This window comes from Oncorhynchus gorbuscha, linkage group LG10 (assembly GCF_021184085.1).
Source record: "Oncorhynchus gorbuscha isolate QuinsamMale2020 ecotype Even-year linkage group LG10, OgorEven_v1.0, whole genome shotgun sequence".
NCBI lineage: Eukaryota > Metazoa > Chordata > Actinopteri > Salmoniformes > Salmonidae > Oncorhynchus > Oncorhynchus gorbuscha.
Window position 1 is genome coordinate 91,108,253 of NC_060182.1, and position 25,095 is coordinate 91,133,347.

Genomic DNA, 25,095 nt, shown 5'->3' on the forward strand with positions numbered 1-25,095 from the left:
TCTTGCATATTTTATTCATCTTGTGTGAGGGCTCTTAAGCAATCATTTCACGGTCAAGTCTAAACCCGTTGTATTCGGCGAATGTGACAAATTCTATTTTTCTTTCGCTCGAGCTTAGGGGGCCTAAGACACTCAGTCGAGTGAAACATAGAGGCATCATATTTAATCACTCCACAAGACAAGAAATATCATATCTATGTCCCTTTAAAGTGTAAACGCACAGCGTGGCCCCAGGAGTGAAACCTGAAAACATACCTTTCTGCTATCTTCTCTCTCCACTAATGTTCAGACATACGGCACCATCTTACATTTTAAAAACCACTGTAATTCCTGGGCATAATGAATAATGCATCATGATCACACCGCCATTATTCTCATGTTTTTTAATTAATATTTTTAAAGGTGATTATTGCTCCATTCACACTTATTTTTCCGAAATAGATTACTGTGTGAGAAGCTGCCTGTTACAGAACACTGGGTAATTAAAAACCACTGTCAAACTTTTTTTTGCAGAGAACACAGCAACAGCTGATGAAGAGGGTTATACTGTATAATGTATCAGCTTGATCTGGACCTTACCCTTTTACATTAAACTTAGGCAAGCAGTTAATAACAAATTCTTGTTCACATTGAAGGCCTACTCTGGCCGAACACGGACGATGCTGGACCAATTGTGTGCAGCCCTATAGGACTTCCAATCATATCCAATTGTGATACGGTCTGGATTCGAACCAGGGTGGCTGTAGTAATGCCTTTAGCACTGAGATGCAGTTCCTTGGACCGCTGAGCCACTTGGGAGCCCACACCTTAGCCTTGACATTTTCTAGAATTGGTACTTTAAAGATGGTACTTTGTGGTACTTTAAAGACACAAAGTTCAAAGTCTGAGGCCACTTGACGGAATCAGACCGCCACGTTCCACCTGGATCCAGCCACGCCGAAATGAATAAGATATGCTCAATGATTGACATTTCAGGACATATAAAAAGCCAGTATATGAAAATGTACACTGCAAGCCCAGCAGCGGCTAGCTAGCACGATACACACCACAGTGAGATCTAGAACTGAACAGAGTGTCTTTGACATTTTGTCTGAGACTGTTAGACAGCTTCCAGTAAACTAACCGGTCAAGAAAGTAAGATGGATTCCGCTGATAGTGGGCTATAAGTCTGCCCGTCCATCACCATGCCTGGCACATTCATCACCCACATTCATCAAGCACTGGCACTCCCCCTGTTTGTTCTCCAGCCCACATTAGGGACCCTCACATTTGAATCCTCTTGCTCTAAATAGAAATTGATTTATTGTCAATGTTGGCAAGCTCCGGTGCTTGTGTCTGACTTTGGAAAAGAGTTCTGTCAGCGCTCCTTCTTTTCCCCCAATGCCGTCATTCTCTTGCTATAACTCCGAATGCTAACTGGGAAGCGGGAACCTCGGCAGCAGAGAGGCGGAGGTGGAGGCAGTGTTGCGTGTGTTTGAACCGCGTTGTCATCATTGAAGATGTCACCTCATTTAGACTCCCACGTATGAGTGGCACCCTGTACTTGACAGATTGAGTTTCTGTATGTTCTGTATCTTAGTGTATGGTGGAACCAGCAGTGGCACACACCACAGCAGGAGCTCCCAGGCATTAGAAACTGCCAGAACTACATGGAATAACTACAAATAACATGACATACAACTGACATAAACGGCAAATCTAATGTAGAGTTTACTGTAATCTTATAGGCATATCCCATAAAGAAGCTAACACGCACACACACACAGCCTAGAGGGCAGAGGATGCAGGCTGGTGCAATGCTGAGAGGTTGAACATTGACTTGGCTCTTTGCCCTGGTCTTTACAGCGTGGGAGAATAATTCACCTCAACATCAACACTTCTCATTTGCGTACATGTTTTACAGTTTAACACATTAACAGGAGACATACTAATTGCCCCCCCCCCACTTCAACAATTACCTCTACTTCATCATTAACCTGTTTCAGCCTGCAGAGCAAGAGGAAACCTCTACTTCATCATTAACCTGTTTCAGCCTGCAGAGCAAGAGGAAACCTCTACTTCATCATTAACCTGTTTCAGCCTGCAGAGCAAAAGGAAACCTCTACTTCATCATTAACCTGTTTCAGCCTGCAGAGCAAGAGGAAACCTCTACTTCATCATTAACCTGTTTCAGCCTGCAGAGCAAGAGGAAACCTCTACTTCATCATTAACCTGTTTCAGCCTGCAGAGCAAGAGGAAACCTCTACTTCATCATTAACCTGTTTCAGCCTGCAGAGCAGGAGGAAACCTCTACTCCATCATTAACCTGTTTCAGCCTGCAGAGCAAGAGGAAACCTCTACTCCATCATTAACCTGTTTCAGCCTGCAGAGCACGAGGAAACCTCTACTCCATCATTAACCTGTTTCAGCCTGCAGAGCAAGAGGAAACCTCTACTCCATCATTAACCTGTTTCAGCCTGCAGAGCAAGAGGAAACCTCTACTCCATCATTAATCTGTTTCAGCCTGCAGAGCAAGAGGAAACCTCTACTCCATCATTAACCTGTTTCAGCCTGCAGAGCAAGAGGAAACCTCTACTCCATCATTAACCTGTTTCAGCCTGCAGAGCAAGAGGAAACCTCTACTCCATCATTAACCTGTTTCAGCCTGCAGAGCAAGAGGAAACCTCTACTTCATCATTAACCTGTTTCAGCCTGCAGAGCAAGAGGAAACCTCTACTTCATCATTAACCTGTTTCAGCCTGCAGAGCAAGAGGAAACCTCTACTCCATCATTAACCTGTTTCAGCCTGCAGAGCAAAAGGAAACCTCTACTTCATCATTAACCTGTTTCAGCCTGCAGAGCAAGAGGAAACCTCTACTTCATCATTAACCTGTTTCAGCCTGCAGAGCAAGAGGAAACCTCTACTCCATCATTAACCTGTTTCAGCCTGCAGAGCAAGAGGAAACCTCTACTTCATCAGTTCATTATCCCCCTCCTTATTTCCTTTTCGGAAACCATTATTCCAAAAGCCTTTTCAATTAAAGTGAAATAGCTATTATCACAGTTCGGCAAGCACTGGCACTTTTCCGGCGGGTTCTTTGATCGCCATGGAAATGACCCTATCATTGCCATGGCTTCCTTCTGCGGCTACATGTAATTTTCCAACATGTGAGGAGCACTGATAGTGCCCAATCAATTCCTGCAGAAAAGAAGGGGGGAACAAATGGAGGGTGGAATCTCATCTTTCTGAGGGGGAGTATCTGGCACCTGGGCCAGACAGAGAAAGAGAGAGAGAGAGAGAGAGAGAGAGAGAGAGAGAGAGAGAGAGAGAGAGAGAGAGAGAGAGAGAGAGAGAGAGAGAGAGAGAGAGAGAGAGAGAGAGAGAGAGAGAGAGAGAGAGAGAGAGAGAGAGAGAGAGAGAGAGAGAGAGAGAGAGGCAGAGAGAGGGGAGAGAGAGAGAGAGAGAGAGAGAGGCAGAGAGAGGGGGGGAGAGAGAGAGAGAGAGAGAGAGAGAGAGAGAGAGAGAGAGAGAGAGAGAGAGAGAGAGAGAGAGAGAGAGAGAGAGAGAGAGAGAGAGAGAAGAGAGAAAGGCAAAAAATATGGGTAAGGAGGGAACCATGCTTTGAAATCTTGGAGGCAATGACACTGAGTTCCAGAAAAACTGGTCAAACTGACTAAAAGCGAAATCTGGAGAGCTTTATGGTTGTGGGCAGAGCAGTTGCCGTAACAGGATGGTCTCCATTGTGCATCTGTCTCTCTCTCTCGTTCTATTGTTCTCACATTCTCTCGGCTGTTTTTCAGGCCTCCAGATTTTACTGTAGAAATAATGTTGACTCTGTTCTACTGCAATGAAAACACAGACCTAAGTGGTCCCTATCAAATCCAATTAAACATGCTGTGAACTTTCTCTTTGCCCTGTGCTTGTCACATTTGCGCATTGACTGGGAAAGAAGCTACCTTGATCAGTGTTTAATTCATTAATGAGATCTTCACTAGCTAGCTACATCACTGCATCCTTGTCTCTTTATCTCACCAAAATGTTTTTCTAAACTACAATATCTAAAAAAATAACAAGCACAGAAAAAAAATCCTGCATTTTCTACATGTGCTGTTAGGATGGTCAGAAGCGCAGCAGATCGGAGTACATCAGCACAATGACAACTGAGTCCACTCCTAGCTTACATTAACACCAATATCTATCCACTGCTTCCACCTCAACTAAGAGACACATAGTGTAAGGGGGAAGAAGGCTGGGGAGAAGGGGGGATTCCTATATAATAAGACTTGACATTGTTAGGATAGGGAGAGAGGAGAGGAGAGGAGAGGAGAGGAGAGGAGAGGAGAGGAGAGGAGAGGGAGAGAGGAGAGGAGAGGAGAGGAGAGGAGAGGGAGAGGAGAGGAGAGGAGAGGAGAGAGAGGAGAGGAGAGGAGAGAGAGGAGAGGAGAGGAGAGAGAGGAGAGGAGAGGAGAGGGAGGAGAGGAGAGGAGATGGAGTAAATGGAGAGGAGAGGAGAGAGGAGAGGAGAGGAGAGGAGAGGAGAGGAGAGGAGAGGAGAGGAGAGGAGAGGAGAGGAGAGGAGAGGAGAGGAGAGGAGAGGAGAGGAGAGGAGAGAATGAGTCAACTAAGGTTGCTGAATAAAGGATGAGGTAATAAAGTGAGGGAGTGGTACACTGCCACTGCCAAGAGATCCCATTTAGAACTATCCTTCAAATATTTATCTTCATCAGGCTACTGAGGCAGATATTGTTCCCCCTCCAAATCGCAGATTGAGTGGGTATATGTAAGTGTGCGTGCGTGTGTGTGTGTATATGTAAGTGTGAGTGCGCGTGTGTGTGTGTGTGTATATGTAAGTGTGCGTGCGTGTGTGTGTGTGTGTGTATATGTAAGTGTGCGTGCGTGTGTGTGTGTGTGTGTATATGTAAGTGTGCGTGCGTGCGTGTGTGTGTGTGTGTGTGTGTGTGTGTGTGCGTGCGTGCGTGCGTGCGTGCGTGCGTGTGTGTGTGTGTGTGCGCGTGTGTGCGTGCGTGCGTGTGTGTGTGTGTGCGCGTGCGTGTGTGTGTGTGTAAGTGTGTGTGCGTGCGTGTGTGCGTGTGTGTTTGTAAGTGTGTGTGTGTGTGCGTGTGCGTGTGTAAGTGTGTGTGTGTGCGCGTGTGTGCGCATGCGCGTGTTGTGTGTGTGTGTTTACATGCCTTAATGAACACTCCCCCAAAGCCCTGACTGCCATCAGCAGGCATTATGGGCTACTCGTAATGTCTGGAGTGTGTCAGTGTTTATGTTGTCAAAGTGTTGTTAAGTCAAGGCCTGTTTCAGTGCCTCCGACAAGTTGTTTTCTTTCTGCGGAGGACAACAACATATCGATGAAATAAACAGAAGTGATTTGACTGATGTGGTATTTATGACAAAGTGAAGCCAGTGTATTGAGGCCAGAATTCTACACTGCCTCCCAGTCAATGCGGATTAGAATGGAGAGAATGGAAGTTAATGCCTTACACGACGACTGAAGGAAGAGCACAACCAGAAACATTCGTTTTTTTTTAACCTCCTCTCTCTCAAACAGATTGGACTCAGTGTAATCCTGTTATAGATAGTGTTACTCATATTGTTGTGTTTGCACTGGCCTGTGTGTGATGATGTTCTCTGGCTGACTCGGGAAAGGTTATTTGCAGCTGTATAGCAAATTGGGGAGAAAACCCTCTTTTCTCAGACCTGTCATCATCTTGTTTTCGATAACGAAGTCTTTGTGCATCTGAGTCAGCACTAAGGGGTATTAGAAAAAGACTACCATAGCCAAGCTTTTAATCGTGTATCTACTGTAGAAAACAGACAATACAACTAAACACTGTCTCTCTTATAATGTATAGCGAGCACAAATACACGTGCAAACATGAACCCACACACACAAACACATGACAAAGCTGTTAAACAAACACACACACTTGTAAATACACACACATGCATACACACACACACACACACACACACACACACACACACACACACACACACACACACACACACACACACACACACACACACACACACACACACACACACACACACACACACACACACACACACACACACACACACACTCTGATATCACTGCATTCACAGCCCAGTTGGCATGCGAATACACAAGTTGACAGGAATCCCACGGTGTTAATGACAGAAGCAGTAAGCTGTGCTGCACCCGAAGCCCTCTCGGAAAATTACGTTTTTGGGACAATTCTCCTTTCGGCTTAATTTACCCTCCTATGCTAACTCTTCCCTTTCAATTAGAGCTGAGAGGATTTCTTCCCGTACTCCGCCTCCATTTTGAAGCCCCTAAACCATTGTTTAAATCTTCTATGTTATCGGCTAACCCAGGTGATGACATTTGATGCAGTACCTTGCCTGCTTTACGGCTGCGCAATCAATCACTATCTAATAATTCTTACAAAGTTCAGTCATAATATGTAGCATTTGAATTGTCACACAGGGCTAATGTATTAGTGCACAAGCGCTTCGATCACAGATTAATTTTTATTACTAATTATGAATTTAACAAGGTAATTCTCCGAGCGTACGGAGGGGGTGATTATGGAAGGGGATTGTGTGCTGAAACTAATTGGGACCCGTTTCCATACGGCAAACACATTTTTGCCACCGTGGTTGATTGGAAACTATTTACTGATGTAGGTTGGGCACTGTCGAAACGGTAACAAATGCTAGCGAAGTCTAATGTGTTTGGCAAACTGTGTTTTTGCAGTAAAGCATCCACAATGCCTACAAAAGAGAAATGAGAAAAAGGAACACTGACAGATCACAGTAAATATACTCTCCCATGTATGTAAATATACTCTCCCATGTATGTAAATATACTCTCCCATGTATGTAAATATACTCTCCCATGTATGTAAATATACTCTCCCATGTATGTAAATATACTCCCCCATTAATGTAAATATACTCTCCCATGTATGTAAATATACTCCCCCAAGTATGTAAATATACTCTCCCAGGTATGTAAATATACTGTCCCAGGTATGTAAATATACTCTCCCATGTATGTAAATATACTCTCCCATGTATGTAAATATACTCTCCCATGTATGTAAATATACTCTCCCATGTATGTAAATATACTCTCCCATGTATGTAAATATACTCTCCCATGTATGTAAATATACTCCCCCATTAATGTAAATATACTCTCCCATGTATGTAAATAAACTCCCCCGTGTATGTAAATATACTCCCCCAAGTATGTAAATATACTCTCCCAGGTATGTAAATATACTGTCCGAGGAATGTAAATATATTCTCCCAGGTATGTAAATATACTGTCCCAGGAATGTAATTCGTTTCCCTCTGCTGGTCTTAGTAGGTTCTTTCCTCTTTCTATCCTCTCTCTCCCCCTCCTCTCTCACTCTCTCGCTCTCTCTTTCTCTATCGTTCCGTTCCTGCTCCCAGCTGTTCTATATACTCTGATTAGGTCCCTATTTATTCCTTTGTGTTCCGTTCCTGTCCCGTCGGTTCCTTGTTTTAGTATTCACCATGCTCCCAGGTATGTAAATATAGTCTCCCAGGTATGTAAATATACTGTCCCAGGAATGTAAATATATTCTCACAGGTATGTAAATATACTGTCCCAGGAATGTAGATATACTTTCCCAGGTATGTAAATATACTGTCCCAGGTATGTAAATATACTCTCCCAGGTATGTAAATATACTGTCCCAGGTATGTAAATATACTGTCCCAGGTATGTAAATATACTCTCCCAGGTATGTAAATATACTCTCCCAGGTATGTAAATATACTGTCCCAGGTATGTAAATATACTCTCCCAGGTATGTAAATATACCCTCCCAGATATGTAAATATACTGTCCCAGGTATGTAAATATATTCTCCCAGGTATGTAAATATACTCTCCCAGGTATGTAAATATACTCTCCCAGGTATGTAAATATACTCTCCCAGGTATGTAAATATACTGTCCCAGGTATGTAAATATACTGTCCCAGGAATGTAGATATACTCTCCCAGGTATGTAAATATACTCTCCCAGGTATGTAAATATACTCTCCCAGGTATGTAAATATACTCTCCCAGGTATGTAAATATACTCTCCCAGGTATGTAAATATACTGTCCCAGGTATGTAAATATACTCTCCCAGGTATGTAAATATACCCTCCCAGATATGTAAATATACCCTCCCAGGTATGTAAATATATTCTCCCAGGTATGTAAATATACTCTCCCAGGTATGTAAATATACTCTCCCAGGTATGTAAATATACTCTCCCAGGTATGTAAATATATTCTCCCAGGTATGTAAATATACTGTCCCAGGTATGTAAATATACTCTCCCAGGTATGTAAATATACTCTCCCAGGTATGTAAATATACTCTCCCAGGTATGTAAATATACTCTCCCAGGTATGTAAATATACTGTCCCAGGTATGTAAATATACTCTCCCAGGTATGTAAATATATTCTCCCAGGTATGTAAATATACTGTCCCAGGTATGTAAATATACTCTCCCAGGTATGTAAATATATATACTCTCCCAGGTATGTAAATATACTCTCCCAGGTATGTAAATACACTCTCCCAGGTATGTAAATATACCCTCCCAGGTATGTAAATATACTCTCCCAGGTATGTAAATATACTCTCCCAGGTATGTAAATATACTCTCCCAGGTATGTAAATATACTCTCCCAGGTATGTAAATATACTCTCCCAGGTATGTAAATATACTGTCCCAGGTATGTAAATATACTCTCCCAGGTATGTAAATATACCCTCCCAGGTATGTAAATATACTCTCCCAGGTATGTAAATATACTCTCCCAGGTATGTAAATATACCCCCCCCAGGTATGTAAATATACCCCCCCAGGTATGTAAATATACTCTTCCAGGTATGTAAATATACCCTCCCAGGTATGTAAATATACCCCCCCAGGTATGTAAATATACTCTCCCAGGTATGTAAATATACTCTCCCAGGTATGTAAATATACTGTCCCAGGTATGTAAATATACTCTCCCAGGTATGTAAATATACCCTCCCAGATATGTAAATATACTGTCCCAGGTATGTAAATATATTCTCCCAGGTATGTAAATATACTCTCCCAGGTATGTAAATATACTGTCCCAGGAATGTAAATATATTCTCCCAGGTATTTAAATATACTCTCCCAGGTATGTAAATATACTGTCCCAGGTATGTAAATATACCGTCCCAGGTATGTAAATATACCATCCCAGGTATGTAAATATACTCTCCCAGGTATGTAAATATACTCTCCCAGGTATGTAAATATACTCTCCCAGGTATGTAAATATACCCTCCCAGGTATGTAAATATACCCCCCCAGGTATGTAAATATACCCACCCAGGTATGTAAATATACCCTCCCAGGTATGTAAATATATTCTCCCAGGTATGTAAATATACCCCCCCAGATATGTAAATATACCCCCCCAGATATGTCAAGAAGCTACATACATTACAATGGCCCATATGAGTTTGTTGCAACCATCCTGCTTTAGTAGCATTCTCAGTTGAACCATGTGAATGAACATTTCAAAATGTTACATCAAGCAGCAATTCTTTTTTGCAAGGATACCGTGGCACTTCAGGGAAAACAATGAAACTGAAAATGACTTTGCTATTCCTACAACATGTAATAGAAAGCCTAAATATCTACATTATTTTTTTTGTAGTGGCGGTTTAGACCCAGAACAGACACAGCGTTTGCCGCACACGACTGTTAGCTTATGTTAGCGAGTGTTCACGGCTAACACAAAACAAATGGAAATACGTTAGCTTTTTTTTCCCTTGTTGAACGCACCTCAAGTATGTCAGGAACACTATACTGTAACAGTTTTATATTCAACATATAAACATGTTTTCCTCCTGTGAAGTTACAGTAGGTCCGGAAGACAGTATCATACAACTCATCTTTAGTAAGAGGCGACATGTTGTAGTTCCATGGCCAGTTCCTTCCCTCTCTACTCATAATGAAATAACAGCAGCCCATAATGGCTCCTCACCAGATTGAGCCAGTTCCTTCCCTCTCTACTCATAATGAAATAACAGCAGCCCATAATGGCTCCTCACCAGATTGAGCCAGTTCCTTCCCTCTCTACTCATAATGAAATAACAGCAGCCCATAATGGCTCCTCACCAGATTGAGCCAGTTCCTTCCCTCTCTACTCATAATGAAATAACAGCAGCCCATAATGGCTCCTCACCAGATTGAGCCAGTTCCTTCCCTCTCTACTCATAATGAAATAACAGCAGCCCATAATGGCTCCTCACCAGATTGAGCCAGTTCCTTCCCTCTCTACTCATAATGAAATAACAGCAGCCCATAATGGCTCCTCACCAGATTGAGCCAGTTCCTTCCCTCTCTACTCATAATGATATAACAGCAGCCCATAATGGCTCCTCACCAGATTGAGCCAGTTCCTTCCCTCTCTACTCATAATGAAATAACAGCAGCCCATAATGGCTCCTCACCAGATTGAGCCAGTTCCTTCCCTCTCTACTCATAATGAAATAACAGCAGCCCATAATGGCTCCTCACCAGATTGAGCCAGTTCCTTCCCTCTCTACTCATAATGAAATAACAGCAGCCCATAATGGCTCCTCACCAGATTGAGCCAGTTCCTTCCCTCTCTACTCATAATGAAATAACAGCAGCCCATAATGGTTCCTCACCAGATTGAGCATGGTACACAGGAAGAAAGCAAATAGTAGTTAATAGTTGTCAGAATCATTTAAAAGGAGTAGTCACGATATCTGCAGGCAGTTTGTGTGCGTGTGAGTGTGTGTGTGTGTATGCACAAGTATACGTGTGTGTGTGCGTGTGCGTGTGCGTGTGCGTGTGCGTGTGCGTGTGTGTGTGTGTGTGTGTGTGTGTGTGTGTGTGTGTGTGTGTGTGTGTGTGTGTGTGTGTGTGTGTGTGTGTGTGTGTGTGTGTGTGTGTGTGTGTGTGAGAGATAGAGAGAGAGAGTGGAAATAAAAGAACATTCCGTAATCCTCCGCAGACTAAACAGCTCTGACTCCTCATACTACTCTGCATTGTAAACAATTGCCAATATCAGATTAAAGCTTTTTGATTGAAAATATTTGCATACTGTGACATCTAGGTCAGGGTTGGGCAATTTTTATGGGAGGTAGGGGCCCAAAAAAAAGCACACATCATCATGAGGGACCGCAGTGGTTCGCGGGTCCCAAATATCCACATCTGTACCAACATCTATACCCACATGTATACCCTCATCTATACCCACATCTATTCCCTAATCTGAACCCTCATCTATACCCTCATCTATACCCACATCTATTCCCTAATCTGAACCCTCATCTATACCCTCATCTATTACCTCATCTGTACCCTCATCTAAACCCTCATATAAACCCTCATCTATACCCTCATCAATGCCCTCATCTATACCCTCATCTATACCAATATCTGTACCCACATCTAAACTCTCATCTAAACCCTCATCTAAACCCTCATCTATACCCTCATCTAAACCCTCATCTATACCCTAATCTGAACCCTCATCTATACACTCATCTATACCCTCATCTAAACCCTCATCTATACCCTCATCCAAACCCTCATCTTTACCCTCATCTATACCCTCATCTAGACCCTCATCTATACCCTCATCAATGCCCTCATCTATACCCTCATATAAACCCTCATCTAAACCCTCATCTATACCCTCATCTGAGCCCTTATCTATACCCACATCTATGCCCACATCTATACCCTCATCTGTACCCTCATCTAAACCCTCATCTATACCCTCATCTAAAACCTCATCTATACCCTCATCTATACCCTCATCTAAACCCTCAACTATACCCTCATCTAAACCCTCATCTATACCCTCATCTATACCCTCATATATACCCTCATCTAACCCTCATGTATACCCTCATCTATACCCTCATCTATACCCTCATCTATACCCTCAACTATACCCTCAACTATACCCTCATCTAAACCCTCATCTATAACCTCATCTGTACCCACATCTAAACCCTCATCTATACCCTCATATATACCCTCATCTAACCCTCATGTATAACCTCATCTATACCCTCATCTAAACCCTCATCTATACCCTCATATAAACCCTCATCTAAACCCTCATCTTTACCCTCATCTATACCCTCATCTAAACCCTCATGTATACCCTCATCTAAACCCTCATCTATGCCCTCATCTAAACCCTCATCTAAACCCTCATCTATGCCCTCATCTATACCCTCATCTATACCTATATCTGTACCCATTTCTAAACTCTCATCTAAATCCTCATCTATACCCTCATCTATGCCCTCATCTAAACCCTCATCTATACCCTCATCAATGCCCTCATCTATACCCTCATCTATACCTATATCTGTACCCATTTCTAAACTCTCATCTAAACCCTCATCTAAACCCTCATCTATACCCTCATCTAAACCCTCATCTATACCCTAATCTGAACCCTCATCTATACACTCATCTATACCCTCATCTAAACCCTCATCTATACCCTCATCCAAACCCTCATCTTTACCCTCATCTATACCCTCATCTAGACCCTCATCTATACCCTCATCAATGCCCTCATCTATACCCTCATATAAACCCTCATCTAAACCCTCATCTATACCCTCATCTGAGCCCTTATCTATACCCACATCTATGCCCACATCTATACCCTCATCTGTACCCTCATCTAAACCCTCATCTATACCCTCATCTAAAACCTCATCTATACCCTCATCTATACCCTCATCTAAACCATCATCTATACCCTCAACTATACCCTCATCTAAACCCTCATCTATACCCTCATCTATACCCTCATCTAACCCTCATCTAACCCTCATGTATACCCTCATCTATACCCTCATCTATACCCTCATCTATACCCTCAACTATACCCTCAACTATACCCTCATCTAAACCCTCATCTATAACCTCATCTGTACCCACATCTAAACCCTCATCTATACCCTCATATATACCCTCATCTAACCCTCATGTATAACCTCATCTATACCCTCATCTAAACCCTCATCTATACCCTCATCTAAACCCTCATCTATACCCTCATCTATACCCTCATCTAAACCCTCATCTAAACCCTCATCTAAACCCTCATCTATACCCTCATCTAAACCCTCATCTATACCCTCATCTATACCCTCATCTATACCCTCATCTATGCCCTCATCTATACCCTCATCTATACCTATATCTGTACCCATTTCTAAACTCTCATCTAAATCCTCATCTATACCCTCATCTATGCCCTCATCTAAACCATCATCATGTATACCCTCATCTATACCCACATCTAAACCCTCACCTATACCCTCATATAAACCCTCATCTAAACCCTCATCTTTACCCTCATCTAAACCCTCATCTATACCATCATCTAAACCCTCATCAATACCTACATCTATGCCCTCATCTGTACCCACATCTAAACCCTCATCATCTATACCCTCATCTATACCCTCATCTATACCCTCATCTATACCCTCATCTATACCCACATCTAAACCCTCATCTATACCCTCATCTCTACCCACACATGTAGTCAGAGCCAGCCCTAGCCTTTTGGGGGCCTTTAGAGGAATGTTGACTATCCGGATATCCCCCCAAAATTAACATTATTAGACTAACGAAATACCAATCCCTAATTGGTGTCTATTGGAGTTAAAGCCGGAGGAAAGTAAATACTCTGAAGAGAGGGCTTACACAGAACTTTATAAGAGACAGCATTTTTGCCTGGCAGAGGCCACAAGGCACTAATGGATTCTGCTGGCTTAACACATATTGACAGACAGACACATATTATTTGTAGCTAACGCTAGCTGGAGTCACATCATTAGGTTGGACCAGCCTTCATGAAAGGTGGGACCAGCCCTCATAAAAGGTGGGACCAGCCCTCATAAAAGGTGGGACCAGCCCTCATGAAAGGTGGGAACAGCCCTCATAAAAGGTGGGACCAGCCCTCATAAAAGGTGGGACCAGCCCTCATAAAAGGTGGGACCAGCCCTCATGAAAGGTGGGACCAGCCCTCATAAAAGGTGGGACCAGCCCTCATGAAAGGTGGGACCAGCCCTTATGAAAGGTGGGACCAGCCCTCATAAAAGGTGGGACCAGCCCTCATAAAAGGTGGGACCAGCCCTCATAAAAGGTGGGACCAGCCCTCATGAAAGGTGGGACCAGCCCTCATGAAAGGTGGGACCAGCCCTCATAAAAGGTGGGACCAGCCCTCATAAAAGGTGGGACCAGCCCTCATGAAAGGTGGGACCAGCCCTCATGAAAGGTGGGACATGAAAGGTGGGACCAGCCCTCATGAAAGGTGGGACCAGCCCTCATGAAACGTGAGACCAGCCCTCATAAAAGGTGGGACCAGCCCTCATAAAAGGTGGGACCAGCCCTCATGAAAGGTGGGACCAGCCCTCATAAATGTTGGGACCAACCCTCATGAAAGGTGGGACCAGCCCTCATGAAACGTGAGACCAGCCCTCATAAAAGGCGGGATCAGCCCTCATAAAAGGTGGAACTAGCCCTCATAAAAGGCGGGACCAGCCCTCATAAAAGGTGGAACTAGCCCTCATAAAAGGTGGGACCAGCCCTCATGAAAGGTGGGACATGAAAGGTGGGACCAGCCCTCATGAAAGGTGGGACATGAAACGTGAGACCAGCCCTCATAAAAGGTGGGACCAGCCCTCATGAAAGGTGGGACATGAAACGTGAGACCAGCCCTCATAAAAGGTGAGACCAGCCCTCATAAAAGGTGGGACCAGCCCTCATGAAAGGTGGGACATGAAAGGTGGAACCAGCCCTCATGAAAGGTGGGACCAGCCCTCATGAAACGTGAGACCAGCCCTCATAAAAGGTGGGACCAGCCCTCATGAAAGGTGGGACCAGCCCTCATAAAAGGTGGGACCAGCCCTCATGAAACGTGAGACCAGCCCTCATAAAAGGTGGGACCAGCCCTCATGAAAGGTGGGACCAGCCCTCATAAAAGGTGGGACCAGCCCTCATGAAACGTGAGACCAGCCCTCATAAAAGGTGGGACCAGCCCTCATGAAAGGTGGGACATGAAAGGTGGGACCAGCCCTCATGAAAGGTGGGACCAGCCCTCATGAAAGGTGGGACCAGCCCTCATGAAAGGTGGGACCAGCCCTCATGAAAGGTGGGACCAGCCCTCATGAAAGGTGGGACCAGCCCTCATAAAAGGTGGGACCAGCCCTCATGAAAGGTGGGACCAGCCCTCATAAAAGGTGGGACCAGCCCTCATAAAAGGTGGGACCAGCCCTCATGAAAGGTGGGACCAGCCCTCATGAAAGGTGGGACATGAAAGGTGGGACCAGCCCTCATGAAAGGTGGGACCAGCCCTCATGAAACGTGAGACCAGCCCTCATAAAAGGTGGGACCAGCCCTCATAAAAGGTGGGACCAGCCCTCATGAAAGGTGGGACCAGCCCTCATAAATGTTGGGACCAACCCTCATGAAAGGTGGGACCAGCCCTCATGAAACGTGAGACCAGCCCTCATAAAAGGCGGGACCAGCCCTCATAAAAGGTGGAACTAGCCCTCATAAAAGGTGGGACCAGCCCTCATAAAAGGTGGAACTAGCCCTCATAAAAGGCGGGACCAGCCCTCATAAAAGGTGGAACTAGCCCTCATAAAAGGCGGGACCAGCCCTCATAAAAGGTGGAACTAGCCCTCATAAAAGGTGGGACCAGCCCTCATGAAAGGTGGGACATGAAAGGTGGGACCAGCCCTCATGAAAGGTGGGACATGAAACGTGAGACCAGCCCTCATAAAAGGTGGGACCAGCCCTCACCTCTTTAAGGAATACCTAGGATAGGTTAAGTAATCCCTCTCACCCCACCCCCCTAAGTTTTAGATGCACTATTGTTAAGTGACTGTCCCACTGGATGTCATAAGGTGAATGCACCAATTTGTAAGTCGCTCTGGATAAGAGCGTCTGCTAAATGACTTAAATGTGGACGCAAGAGTCTTAACACCTGACCAGTTTATTCTCACTGAAGAACAGCCAGACATCAGTGCTTGCAGATTCCCCAGACTGTTAATGAAGTCTAAATGTAAATGTAGGTGGGACATGAAACGTGAGACCAGCTCTCATAAAAGGTGAGACCAGCCCTCATAAAAGGTGGGACCAGCCCTCATGAAAGGTGGGACATGAAAGGTGGAACCAGCCCTCATGAAAGGTGGGACCAGCCCTCATGAAACGTGAGACCAGCCCTCATAAAAGGTGGGACCAGCCCTCATGAAAGGTGGGACCAGCCCTCATAAAAGGTGGGACCAGCCCTCATGAAACGTGAGACCAGCCCTCATAAAAGGTGGGACCAGCCCTCATGAAAGGTGGGACCAGCCCTCATAAAAGGTGGGACCAGCCCTCATGAAAAGTGAGACCAGCCCTCATAAAAGGTGGGACCAGCCCTCATGAAAGGTGGGACATGCAAGGTGGGACCAGCCCTCATGAAAGGTGGGACCAGCCCTCATGAAAGGTGGGACCAGCCCTCATGAAAGGTGGGACCAGCCCTCATGAAAGGTGGGACCAGCCCTCATGAAAGGTGGCTCGAGCCGACAGAGAGTATAGTAGTCTACCTCGAGGAGGAGTGGTCGGAAGACATGAAAGGTGGGACCAGCCCTCATGAAAGGTGGGACCAGCCCTCATAAAAGGTGGGACCAGCCCTCATAAAAGGTGGGACTAGCCCTCATGAAAGGTGGGACCAGCCCTCATGAAACGTGAGACCAGCCCTCATGAAAGGTGGAACCAGCCCTCATAAAAGGTGGGACTAGCCCTCATGAAAGGTGGGACCAGCCCTCATAAAAGTTGGGACCAGCCCTCATGAAAGGTAGGACAGGCACTCATAAAAGGTGGGACCAGCCCTCATAAAAGGTGGGACTAGCCCTCATGAAAGGTGGGACCAGCCCTCATAAAAGTTGGGACCAGCCCTCATGAAAGGTAGGACAGGCACTCATGAAAGGTGGGACCAGCCCTCATAAATGTTGGGACCAGCCCTCATGAAAGGTGGGACCAGCCCTCATGAAAGGTGGGACCAGCCCTCATGAAAGGTGGGACCAGCGCTCATGAAAGGTGGGACCAGCCCTCATGAAAGGTGGGACCAGCCCTCATAAAAGGTGGGACCAGCCCTCATGAAAGGTGGGACCAGCCCTCATAAAAGGTGGGACCAGCCCTCATAAAAGGTGGGACCAGCCCTCATGAAAGGTGGGACCAGCCCTCATGAAAGGTGGGACATGAAAGGTGGGACCAGCCCTCATGAAAGGTGGGACCAGCCCTCATGAAACGTGAGACCAGCCCTCATAAAAGGTGGGACCAGCCCTCATAAAAGGTGGGACCAGCCCTCATGAAAGGTGGGACAAGCCCTCATAAATGTTGGGACCAACCCTCATGAAAGGTGGGACCAGCCCTCATGAAACGTGAGACCAGCCCTCATAAAAGGCGGGACCAGCCCTCATAAAAGGTGGAACTAGCCCTCATAAAAGGTGGGACCAGCCCTCATAAAAGGTGGAACTAGCCCTCATAAAAGGCGGGACCAGCCCTCATAAAAGGTGGAACTAGCCCTCATAAAAGGCGGGACCAGCCCTCATAAAAGGTGGAACTAGCCCTCATAAAAGGTGGGACCAGCCCTCATGAAAGGTGGGACATGAAAGGTGGGACCAGCCCTCATGAAAGGTGGGACATGAAACGTGAGACCAGCCCTCATAAAAGGTGGGACCAGCCCTCACCTCTTTAAGGAATACCTAGGATAGGTTAAGTAATCCCTCTCACCCCACCCCCCTAAGTTTTAGATGCACTATTGTTAAGTGACTGTCCCACTGGATGTCATAAGGTGAATGCACCAATTTGTAAGTCGCTCTGGATAAGAGCGTCTGCTAAATGACTTAAATGTAAATGTAAATGTAGGTGGGACATGAAACGTGAGACCAGCTCTCATAAAAGGTGAGACCAGCCCTCATAAAAGGTGGGACCAGCCCTCATGAAAGGTGGGACATGAAAGGTGGAACCAGCCCTCATGAAAGGTGGGACCAGCCCTCATGAAACGTGAGACCAGCCCTCATAAAAGGTGGGACCAGCCCTCATGAAAGGTGGGACCAGCCCTCATAAAAGGTGGGACCAGCCCTCATGAAACGTGAGACCAGCCCTCATAAAAGGTGGGACCAGCCCTCATGAAAGGTGGGACCAGCCCTCATAAAAGGTGGGACCAGCCCTCATGAAAAGTGAGACCAGCCCTCATAAAAGGTGGGACCAGCCCTCATGAAAGGTGGGACATGCAAGGTGGGACCAGCCCTCATGAAAGGTGGGACCAGCCCTCATGAAAGGTGGGACCAGCCCTCATGAAAGGTGGGACCAGCCCTCATGAAAGGTGGGACCAGCCCTCATGAAAGGTGGGACATGAAAGGTGGGACCAGCCCTCATGAAAGGTGGGACCAGCCCTCATAAAAGGTGGGACCAGCCCTCATAAAAGGTGGGACTAGCCCTCATGAAAGGTGGGACCAGCCCTCATGAAACGTGAGACCAGCCCTCATGAAAGGTGGAACCAGCCCTCATAAAAGGTGGGACTAGCCCTCATGAAAGGTGGGACCAGCCCTCATAAAAGTTGGGACCAGCCCTCATGAAAGGTAGGACAGGCACTCATAAAAGGTGGGACCAGCCCTCATAAAAGGTGGGACTAGCCCTCATGAAAGGTGGGACCAGCCCTCATAAAAGTTGGGACCAGCCCTCATGAAAGGTAGGACAGGCACTCATGAAAGGTGGGACCAGCCCTCATAAATGTTGGGACCAGCCCTCATGAAGGTGGGACCAGCCCTCATGAAAGGTGGGACCAGCCCTCATGAAAGGTGGGACCAGCGCTCATGAAAGGTGGGACCAGCCCTCATGAAAGGTGGGACCAGCCCTCATAAAAGGTGGGACCAGCCCTCATGAAAGGTGGGACCAGCCCTCATAAAAGGTGGGACCAGCCCTCATAAAAGGTGGGACCAGCCCTCATGAAAGGTGGGACCAGCCCTCATGAAAGGTGGGACATGAAAGGTGGGACCAGCCCTCATGAAAGGTGGGACCAGCCCTCATGAAACGTGAGACCAGCCCTCATAAAAGGTGGGACCAGCCCTCATAAAAGGTGGGACCAGCCCTCATGAAAGGTGGGACAAGCCCTCATAAATGTTGGGACCAACCCTCATGAAAGGTGGGACCAGCCCTCATGAAACGTGAGACCAGCCCTCATAAAAGGCGGGACCAGCCCTCATAAAAGGTGGAACTAGCCCTCATAAAAGGTGGGACCAGCCCTCATAAAAGGTGGAACTAGCCCTCATAAAAGGCGGGACCAGCCCTCATAAAAGGTGGAACTAGCCCTCATAAAAGGCGGGACCAGCCCTCATAAAAGGTGGAACTAGCCCTCATAAAAGGTGGGACCAGCCCTCATGAAAGGTGGGACATGAAAGGTGGGACCAGCCCTCATGAAAGGTGGGACATGAAACGTGAGACCAGCCCTCATAAAAGGTGGGACCAGCCCTCATGAAAGGTGGGACATGAAACGTGAGACCAGCCCTCATAAAAGGTGAGACCAGCCCTCATAAAAGGTGGGACCAGCCCTCATAAAAGGTGGGACCAGCCCTCATGAAAGGTGGGACCAGCCCTCATAAAAGGTGGGACCAGCCCTCATGAAACGTGAGACCAGCCCTCATAAAAGGTGGGACCAGCCCTCATGAAACGTGAGACCAGCCCTCATAAAAGGTGGGACCAGCCCTCATGAAAGGTGGGACCAGCCCTCATAAAAGGTGGGACCAGCCCTCATGAAACGTGAGACCAGCCCTCATAAAAGGTGGGACCAGCCCTCATGAAAGGTGGGACATGAAAGGTGGGACCAGCCCTCATGAAAGGTGGGACCAGCCCTCATGAAAGGTGGGACCAGCCCTCATGAAAGGTGGGACCAGCCCTCATGAAAGGTGGAACCAGCCCTCATGAAAGGTGGGACATGAAAGGTGGGACCAGCCCTCATGAAAGGTGGGACCAGCCCTCATAAAAGGTGGGACCAGCCCTCATAAAAGGTGGGACTAGCCCTCATGAAAGGTGGGACCAGCCCTCATGAAACGTGAGACCAGCCCTCATGAAAGGTGGAACCAGCCCTCATAAAAGGTGGGACTAGCCCTCATGAAAGGTGGGACCAGCCCTCATAAAAGTTGGGACCAGCCCTCATGAAAGGTAGGACAGGCACTCATAAAAGGTGGGACCAGCCCTCATAAAAGGTGGGACTAGCCCTCATGAAAGGTGGGACCAGCCCTCATAAAAGTTGGGACCAGCCCTCATGAAAGGTAGGACAGGCACTCATGAAAGGTGGGACCAGCCCTCATAAATGTTGGGACCAGCCCTCATGAAAGGTGGGACAAGCTCTCATTAAAGTAAGAACAGAAGACTGTTATGACAATGCTAGAAACATTGCCTAATTGGATTTTGAGGGAACAGTCCAGTTTAGAGGTGAACATGGCAATGACAATGCACTCACACACACACACACACACACACACACACACACACACACACACACACACACACACACACACACACACACACACACACACACACACACACACACACACACACACACACACACACACACACACACACACACACACACACACACACACACACACACACACACACACACACGGGCACATGCATACACACACATAAACCACTAGCACTGGTCCCACTGTGAGAGAGTGGAGAAGCTATCTGACCTGTAAAATCAGAACATGGTCGCTCTGTCTGTCATCACCTTCAGACCAGGACCTGAAGGGCATAGCCAGTCAATGCCCGGATCAGAGGATTCTGAAAAAGCAATAGAAAATAAATCTTTCTAAATGAAGTGGAAAGAACTATTTGCATGTTAGTGACCACCCGTTCTTCACAACTATTTGGTGAACTGCAATTACAGATGAGGTCTGAAGGTTACATACACCTTTGCCGAATACATTTAAACTCAGTTTTTCACAATACCTGACATTTAATCCTAGTAAAAAATGACCAGTTAGGATCACCACTTCATTTAAAAAATGTGAAATGTCAGAATAATAGTAGAGAGAATTATTTATTTCAGCTTTTATTTCTTTCATCACATTCCCAGTGGGTCAGAAGTTAACATGCACTCAATTAGTATTTGGTAGCATTGCCTTTAAATGGTTTAACTTGGGTCAAACGTTTTGTGTAGCCTTCAACTAGCTTCCCACAATAAGTTGGGTGAATTTTGGCCCGTTCCTCCTGACAGAGCTGGTGTAACTGAATCAGGTTTGTAGGCCTCCTTACTTGCACACGCTTTTTCAGTTCTGCCCAAAACATTTCTATGGGATTGAGGTCAGGGTTTTGTGATGGCCACTCCAATACCTTTGTTGTCCTTAAGCTATTTTGCCACAACTTTGAAAGTATGCTTAGGGTCATTGTCCATTTGGAAGACCCATTTGCGACCAGGCTCTGACTTCCTGACTGATGTCTTCAGATGTTGCTTCAATATATCCACATTATTTTCCGTCCTCATGATCTATTTTGTAATGATCACCAGCCCCTCCTGCAGAAAACACCCCCACAACATGAAGCTACCACCCCTGTGCTTCACGGTTGGGATGGTGTTCTTCAGCTTGCAAGCCTTCCCTTTCTCCTCCAAACATAATGATGATCATTATGGCCAAACAGTTCTATTTTTCTTTCATCAGACCTGCGGACATTTCTCCAAAAAGTATGATCTTTGGCCCCATGTACAGTTGCAAACCGTAGTCTGGCTTTTTTATGGCGGTTTTGGAGCAGTGGCTTCTTCCTTGCTGAGCGGCCTTTCTGGTTATGTCTATATAGGACTCATTTTACTGTGGGTATAGATACTTTCATTCCTCTTACCTCCAGCATTTTCACAATTACCTTTGCTGTTGTTCTGGGATTGATTTGCACTTTTTACACCAAAGTACGTTCATCTCTAGGAGACAGAACACTTCTTCTTCCTGAGCGGTATGACGGCTGTGTGGTCCCATGGTGTTTATACTTGCGTACTATTGTTTGTACAGATGAAAATGGTACCTTCAGGCATTTGGAAATTGCTCCCAATTATGAACCAGACTTGTGGAGGTCTACAATATATTTTTCTTATGTCTTGGCCGATTTCTTTTGTTTTTCCATGATGTCAAGCAAAGAGGCACTGAGTTTAAAAGGAGGCCTTGAAATACATCCACAGGTACACCTCCAATTGACTCAAAGTTTGTCAATTCGCCTATCAGAAGCTTTTAAAGCAATGACAATTTTCTTAAGCTGTTTAAAAGCACAGTCAACTTAGTGTATGTAATCTTCTGACCCACTGGAATTGTGATACAGTGAATTATGAGTAAAATAATCTGTCTGTAAACGATTGTTGGAAAAATGACTTGTGTCATTCACAAAGTAGATGTCCTAACCGACTTGCCAAAACTATAGTTTGCTAACAAGAAATATGTGACGTGGTTGAAAAACAAGTTTTAATAACGTCCGACTTCAGCTGTATATAGGCCTACGGAACAAACTGTCAGCTAGCTAAACTCTCTCTGTCTGCTAAAATCCCAGGCTAAACATATTCTGATGGTAAGAAAAAACATTTGATTTGATTTCATATACAGTATGTATGGCTAATGATATGTCATTTGTCTTAACCCCAGTGTTAGTTATGATGCAAAACAAGCCTCTGGTGATGGATCAGATCCTTTGAACAGTGGCCTTGTAGATCATCAATAATGATTTGACCAAATTTAGCAAGTGCCTTGCTCTAGGGCACATCAGTAGATTTCTTTCACCTAGTCGGAGCTCGGGAATTCAAACCAGCAACCTTGTGATTACTGGTCCAATGTTCTTAACCGCTAGACTACCTGCTGCTTCTATATTATGTACAGTAAATATAAAGCATGACCACTGCAGTTGACTTTATCTCAGGAAATGCCACATTCATCCATTTTATTTTGAAAACGGCTTGATATAATGGCAAGGGAGTTTGCGCTTAGCTTTTTCATCGCAATTTGCATCATTTTCAGCAATTCACTGCAATTTGCTCTTTTTGGCAAACAGGCCCGACTGTTCGTTTTAACTTAGAGGGCTTTTAATGACGAATAAACAGCGTTATGCTTCCAGTTATTCCAATTGTGCTTATCAACAGGTCATATCTTCACCATGATAATATCTGTCGGTCAGGCTTTCTGTCATGTCATAGTTAGCAGAACTTTCTGACGACACCAAGGTTGTAGGCCTGATAACCAAAAACAATGAGTCAGCCTATAGGAAGGAGGTAAGTGAATTGGCATTGTATCATAACGACAACAACATCTCCTTCAACATCAGAAAAAACGTTGATTGTTTACTTCAGGAAGCAGAGGAGGGAACCCGATCCACATCCCGATCCACATCCAACTGGACTGCATTAGAGAGAGTCAGCCGTTTTAAGTTCCTTGCCATCCACATCACAAAGGACTTGACATGGACCAACAACACCGCCACTCTTGTCAAGAGGGCGCAACAGCATCTCTACTTCCTGAGTCGGCTGAAGAAATTCAGCATACCACCCCGGTACTCTCCAAACACTACCGCTGCACCATCAAGAGCGTCCTGACCGGTTGCATCATGGCCTCGTACGGGAATTGCTCTGTCCACAACCGCAAGGCCCTCCAGCAGGTGGTGAAGACGGCCCAGTACATCACTGTGACCGTGGCCCTCCAGCGGGTGGTGAAGACAGCCCAGTACATCACTGGGACCATGACCCTCCAGCAGGTGGTGAAGACAGCCCAGTACATCACTGGGACCGTGGCCCTCCTGCGGGTGGTGAAGACGGCCCAGTACATCACTGGGACCATGACCCTCCAGCAAGTGGTGAAGACAGCCCAGTACATCACTGGGACCATGACCCTCCAGCAGGTGGTGAAGACAGCCCAGTACATCACTGGGACCGTGGCCCTCCAGCGGGTGGTGAAGACGGCCTAGTACATCACTGGGACCATGACCCTCCAGCGGGTGGTGAAGACGGACCAGTACATCACTAAGACCGTGGCCCTCCAGCAGGTGGTGAAGACGGACCAGTACATCACTGGGACCATGACCCTCCAGCGGGTGGTGAAGACGGACCAGTACATCACTAAGACCGTGGCCCTCCAGCAGGTGGCGAAGACGGACCAGTACATCACTGGGACCGTGGCCCTCCAGCGGGTGGTGAAGACGGACCAGTACATCACTAAGACCGTGGCCCTCCAGCAGGTGGTGAAGACGGACCAGTACATCACTGGGACCATGACCCTCCAGCGGGTGGTGAAGACGGACCAGTACATCACTAAGACCGTGGCCCTCCAGCAGGTGGCGAAGATGGACCAGTACATCACTGGGACCGTGGCCCTCCAGCGGGTGGTGAAGACGGACCAGTACATCACTGAGACCGTGGCCCTCCAGCGGGTGGTGAAGACGGACCAGTACATCACTGGGACTGTGGCCCTCCAGCAGGTGGTGAAGACGGACCAGTACATCACCTGGACCGTGACCCTCCAGCGGGTGGTGAAGACGGCCCAGTACATCACTGAGACTGTGGCCCTCCAGCAGGTGGTGAAGACGGACCAGTACATCACTGGGACCGTGGCCCTCCAGCGGGTGGTGAAGACGTCCCAATACATCCCTGGAACAGGGCTCCCACCCATCCAGGACATCTACTCAAAACTGAGGAAGCATCTTCAAGGACCCCACACACCCACAAGCTGTTCTCTCGCTTGGCGTTGGGAAGACACTATCGGAGAATGAGGTCTGATACCAACAGGATCAGAGACAGTTTCTATCTACAACCCATCAGACTGCTGAACACTTGAACTGGACTGACCACCTGCACTGACTCTCTGCACCTTAGCACACATGCACTCACTCATACACACACACACACACACACACACACACACACACACACACACACACACACACACACACACACACACACACACACACACACACACACACACACACACACACACACACACACACACACAC

At 46.3% G+C, this 25,095-nt stretch overlaps 1 protein-coding gene across 3 annotated transcripts in view; it reads right to left on the minus strand.

Annotated features, from left to right (window-relative positions):
* Window positions 1–25,095, minus strand: part of LOC124046732 (neurexin-3a-like) — a 707,599-nt gene that overhangs the window by 299,919 nt on the left and 382,585 nt on the right. The window lies entirely within an intron of this gene.